We start from the raw sequence: 5,997 nt of genomic DNA on the forward strand, positions 1-5,997 counted from the left end.
TCTCTTAATCCTTGGGGTCCACCACTATTTGATTGTACCCAGAATACCCATCCAAGAAGCAGTAATAGGCATGGCCAGCCAACCTTTCTAGTATCTGATCAACGAAAGGGAGAGGAAAGTGATCTTTCCTTGTAGGGATTAATTCATTCTTCTCATTGAAGATTACAGTCATTCCTCCTTCCAGAGATTGGGTATCAGAGATTGGGTATATTATTCCAGCATTCCACAACTTTATCACCTCCTTTTGAACCACCTCCTTTTGAACCACCTCCTTCATGGTTGGGTTAAGTCTTCTTTGAGGTTGCACCACAGGCCTTGAGTCCTCCTCCAGCAAAATCTTGTGCATGCAGATGGCAGGGCTTATGCCCTTGATATCATCAATCATCCATCCCAAAGCTGTCTTGTGAGCTTTCAACACTTCAATAAGCTTTGTTTCTTCTTCCATGTTTAAGGAGGAATTGATGATCATTGGCAGGGTCTCTTCTTCTCCAAGAAATGCATACTTGAGATGAGGAGGGAGGGGCTTTAATTCTTGTTTTGGTACCTCTTCTGTCTTGCCTTCAAAGGAGATTTCTGCTACTCCTTCTTCTATGATATCTTGTTCCACTTTTGTTTCCTCTTCTTGTTCTTCCTGATCATTGGCTTCAAGTAGCTCCTCCTCCAATTCTTCTATCATTTCCACCCTCATATGCTTTTCCTTCTCAGGGGGATGTTGGATGGCTTCAAAGACATTGATGATCATTTTTTTATCATGCACCCTGAGGGTCATTTCACCTTTCTCCACATCAATTATAGCCCTTGCTGTGGCACTACCTCCACCTGGACAGAAAGACCCTATGAAGCTTCACTGTTCCCTGGGATTGGCTTTGGGCTTTTCCTGCGCAGCTTAGGTGGAGGGCGAAGAAGGCCTCCTTCCGGGGGGGCCCGAGCCATCAGTGAGATACCACTCTGGAAGAGCTAGAATTCTAACCTTGTGCCAGGACCTACGGGCCATCCGGTTCAGAATGGATCTCGGATAATGAGTCAGATCAAATCAATATTAATCCATTTTTTCCTATTCTTTCCAGAAAAAAATTCAACAATCACATATCCAAAATCGTTTCGAAGGGTCTCCCCAAGATAATCGAGTTGTGTCCTTCTTCTTCCATGTCTAAAATGACAAAATCAGCAGGGAATATGAATTCCCCTACTTTCACCAACAAATTTTCCACAACTCCATTAGGTATCTTGAGTGATCTATCAGCCATTTGAAGCGACATTCTGGTGGGATTGACTTTATATATTGCAAGCTTTTTCATCAGTGAAAGCGGCATCAAATTAATGCTGGCACCTAAGTTACAGAGAGCTTTTTCCAAGGTCATATTGCCTATAGTGCATGATATGATGAAACTCCCAAGATCTTTGAGTTTTGGTGGGAGGCATTTTTAGATTACTGCACTGCACTCTTTAGTTAAGACCACTGTCTCCTTTTCATTCCAGCTTCTCTTCTTATTGATGTGCTCCTTGAGGAACTTAGCATACAGGGGCATTTGCTCCAATGCTTCAGCAAGTGGTAAGTTTATTTTTGGCTTCTTAAAAACCTCTAGAAACTTGGGAAATTGTTGATCATTGAGCTCTCTTTGCAATCTTTGAAAGTATGCCAGAGGGAGAGTGTAAGGCTTGACTTCCTTCCTCTGTTCTTGTGAATGCTCCTTCATAACTTGCTTTTCCTTCTTTGAAGCTAGTGGCTCTTCATCCTTCTTCTTGAGCTTTTCTTGATCCTTCTTACTGCCAACCTTGTAATCCTCCAATGTTCTTCCACTCATGAGTTGAATTGCTTTGTATTCTTCTTTGGGATTTGGAATGGTATCACTTGGGAAAGTGTTGGTTGGTCTTTCTGGCTATTTGGACAGTTGGCCTATTTGTCTTTCCAAGTTTCTTAGTGAATCTTCATGGTTTTTATTAGCTAACTCTTGATGCTTCATCATCTTCTCCATTATCATCTCCAAATTAGAGATTCTTTGGGATTCTTGGGGTGGTTGTAGCTGAGTTTGGGATGAAGATGGTTGGTGGAAATTATTTTGGTTAGTTGATGGGTTGTGAGGTGGATAGAAGCTAGAAGTGGGGTAGTTGTTTTGTGGTTCTCTATATGGATTTTGGTTAGTTTGCTGATGGTTCTGGTGGTTTGTGCGGGGGTTGCTTGAGTTGGAATTCCTTTGCCATGAGTTCTGGTTGTCTCCCCACCTTAGATTGGGGTGGTTCCTCCAAGAGGAGTTGTAAGTGTCTCCATAAAATTCATTCTGTCTAGGACTTTGGTTGTGCATATAGTTAACTTGTTTTGGCTACTGCTCTTCATAGATTTCTTCATTCTGCTCCTATCCAGCTGGTGGTTGATTTGTAGTGTTTACTGCAGCTATTTGAAGACCATCAATCCTCTTAGCCATCATTTCCATTTGCTGCTGGATTTTGTTGGTGCATCACTTTGTTTTATGCCAAGATAGTATCCACACCTTCCAGCTCCAACACACCTTTCCTTTGAGCTGGTTGGTGTTGCCTTTGATGACCATAAAAGTATTGGTTATTGGTCACAGTGTCTATGAGATTTTGGGCTTCCTCAGCTATCTTCATGAGTTGTACTGAACCTCCAGCTGAATAATCAAAACCTTCATAAAAATTTTGAAGTCTGTCCCATTCACTAAACATCTCTGGTGGACACTTCTTGATCAAGACCTTGTATCTTTCCCAAGTATCACACAATGATTCTCCATCCATTTAAGTGAATGTTTGACTTCTGTCTTCAATCTAATGATCCTCTGAGGTGGGTAGAATTTGGCTAGGAATTTGCTCATTAAGTCCTCCCAATTGTTGATGTTTTCTTTGGGAAATGTCTCTAGCCATTGAGAAGCCTTATCCCTCAAAGAGAATGGAAATAGCTGCAGCTTATAGATGTCTCGATGCACACCATTTGTCTTGACAGTTTCACAAATCCTCAGGAAGATGGATAAATGTTGGTTTGGATCTTCAAGTGGACCTCCTCCATAGGAACAATTGTTCTGCACCAGAGTAATAAGTTGAGGCTTCAACTCAAAGTTATTTGCATGAACATTAGGAGTGAGTATATTGCTCCCACAGTTTCTTGGATTGGGAAAATAGTAAGATGCTAGAACTCTCCTTTGAGGAGGGCCATTGTTGTTGGCCACTTCCTCTGGTGGATTAGGGAGATTTCCCTCCATCTCGTAATCTTCTTCTTCTGATTCTTCTTCTCTGATAACTCCCTTCCCTCTTGCTTCTTTTCTTAATCTCAAAAATGTTCTCTCTGGCTCAGAATTAAAGGAGGTGGACTCACCTCTTCTTCCTCCTGGCATACAACACAAACAAAACCAGAAACAAAAAATAAAGCACTCTATTGCTAGAGTAAGGTTAAGGTTAGCTTAACCAAATTCTCAAACAGTTAGTATGCTTAACAAAAACAAAGAAAAGTGCTTAATCTAGATTATCACCTACTTAATCATTGTCAATCTAAATCAATCCCCGGCAACGGTGCCAAAAACTTGATGAGGGAAAATTGATTCCACACAAACTCACCGGCAAGTGTACCAGGTCGCATCAAGTAGTAAAACTCACAGAAGTGAGGTTGATCCCACAGGGATTGATGGATTGAGCAACTTTAGTATGATGATGAATTTAGTTAAGCGAATATTTGATGAATTTGGTGAAATTTGAATAACAGAAAGGAAATTGCAAGTAACCTATAGTGCAGAATGAAAATTGACAAAAAAGTAAATTGCAGGAAGCTTAAATGGCTGAAACTTAAAGTGCAAGAAATTAAAAGAGCTGAAACTTAAATTGCAAGAAAGGTAAGTGATGCCAGGGAATAAGCAAGTTTTGGATAAATAATCATTTACATCTTGATTCAAGCAAACATTGTGAATTTTATATGATTTCATGAGAATTATGCATGAATTGAATGATAAATTGAATGATGCATGATCTCATGGGTTCGAACCTAGCTTTGATGCACTTTATTTGCTTGATTTCAGGACAAAGGAAGCAAGAAAGATGCCACATTAATAGCCACGTTAGTCAAACTAACGTGACCATTAACGTGGAAAGGAGGCTAGCTTACAACGTTAACAAGAAAAGTGAACACCAATAATGCTTTCGTGAGCCATCATAGCCCACGTTAGTGTCCATGTTAACGTAGTTAACGTGGAAGCTAACGTGGAAGAGAAGTAAAGCTCCAACGTTAGTGGTAAAGTGAAAGCCATTAACGTTGGGGAGAGGAGCACACTTAGCCACGTTAAGAGTTACGTTAACTAAATTAATGTGAAATCTAACGTGGGAGAAGCAATGAAGAGCCAACGTTAGTGACACTTACCTTTGTCACTAACGTTGGACTAAGCCTCTATTAGCCACGTTAATTGCATTAACGTGGAAGCTAACATGGAGGAAAGGAATGATGAGCCAACGTTAGTGACACTCACCTTTGTCACTAACGTTGGAGATGGCTATCACTACCAAGTTAGAAGTCACGTTAACCTAAGTAACGTGAACTCTAACGTGGGAAGAAGGGTGTTTGGAGCGTTAGTGACAAAGGTAAGTGTCACTAACGCTCTCGAAGTTGAGGCATACCCACGTTAAGAATCATGTTAGCTACACTAACGTGGACTCTAACGTAGGGAAGAAGGGGCCAAGGGCAACGTTATTGGCAAAGGTAAACGCCAATAACGCTCGCGATGGATCAAGAGGCAACGTTAGTGGTCACGTTAGTGCCACTAACATTAGTGCAAAAGGTGATTGTCATTAACGTTCTCGAACCTACATTTTCACTTAATGTTAATGCCACTAACGTCCTAGCCAAAGTCCATGCCTACTTCACACTTTCTCTGCAAGTAAAGCTGAGCCCACTGAAGATTCCTAACTGCTTCAACTCAAGACCCAAATGCCCATATCCAAGACTTGAAGAGCCAACTGGAAAATCAGAAGAGTAGTATATATAGGGGTAGTTTTGAACTAGAGAAGAGCTTTTGGGGATTGAGAGGACTACTCTCTACTCTCTGTATAATTTTACTTTCTCTGCAACTTCTAGTTTTACTTCAGAATGTACTCTCCATCTTTGCTTTCCATTCCCAGAGCCATGAACAACTAAACTCCTTTCATTGGGTTAGGGAGCGCTGTTGTAATTTGATTGATCAATAATAGTTTTCATTATTCTTCTTCTTTCTTTTCTTTTGATTTTACTTGAAAGCTTTCAATCTTCATCCAATTGGATAGTTGTCTTGGAAAAGAAACTATTCATACTTGGATCTCTTCTGAACCTTGGAAGAGGAATGAAGAGATCATGCTAGAAATGCTCTCATGTTGGACCAAATTGGGGTTTGGGCGGATATGGTGATATATAATTCTCCCAATACTTTGATTTAGAAATACATGTGGTATAATCAGTGACCGCACCTCATCTCTTCTCATGAGCAATTAGACCAAGGAATTGGCTATTGATCAAGATTTGAGAGATTGAGTTACCAAGGAATTGGAATTCAATCACTTAAGATTGCCAAGGAGATCAATGAATGCATTGATTGAGGAAGAGATGAAAATGAACTTGATCCGGAGAATGCAACATCTTCTAAACCCAATGAATTTCCCATTTCTGATCTTACCCATTCTCTTTAGTTTCTGCCATTTACTTTCATGCTGAACTCCCTTTCCCCATTTAAGATTCTACAATTTACTTTCTGTCATTTATATTCAGCTCTTTATTTCCTGCATTTACATTTTTTGTCATTTACTTTCCCGCCATTTCATTTCCTGCAATTCTCATATCAAATTCTGCTTAGCTCAACTAGAACATTCCTGCAATTAAAGTTGCTTGACCAATCAATCCCTGTGGGATTCGACCTCACTCTATTGTGAGTTTTTACTTGACGACAATTCGGTATACTTGCCGAGGGAAATCTGTTGAGAGACAAGTTTCCGTGCATCAAGTTTATGGCACCGTTGCTGGGGATTGATTTTGTA

General features: G+C 40.3%; 1 long non-coding RNA gene across 1 annotated transcript; it reads left to right on the forward strand.

Moving 5' to 3' along the window:
- On the forward strand, nt 804-5,279 carry LOC107641872. The gene is made up of 3 exons (XR_001620474.2): nt 804-1,098; nt 2,042-2,044; nt 5,268-5,279. It is a non-coding gene; the product is annotated as an uncharacterized LOC107641872 (long non-coding RNA).

Source organism: Arachis ipaensis, chromosome B05, assembly GCF_000816755.2.
Source record: "Arachis ipaensis cultivar K30076 chromosome B05, Araip1.1, whole genome shotgun sequence".
Classification (NCBI taxonomy): domain Eukaryota; kingdom Viridiplantae; phylum Streptophyta; class Magnoliopsida; order Fabales; family Fabaceae; genus Arachis; species Arachis ipaensis.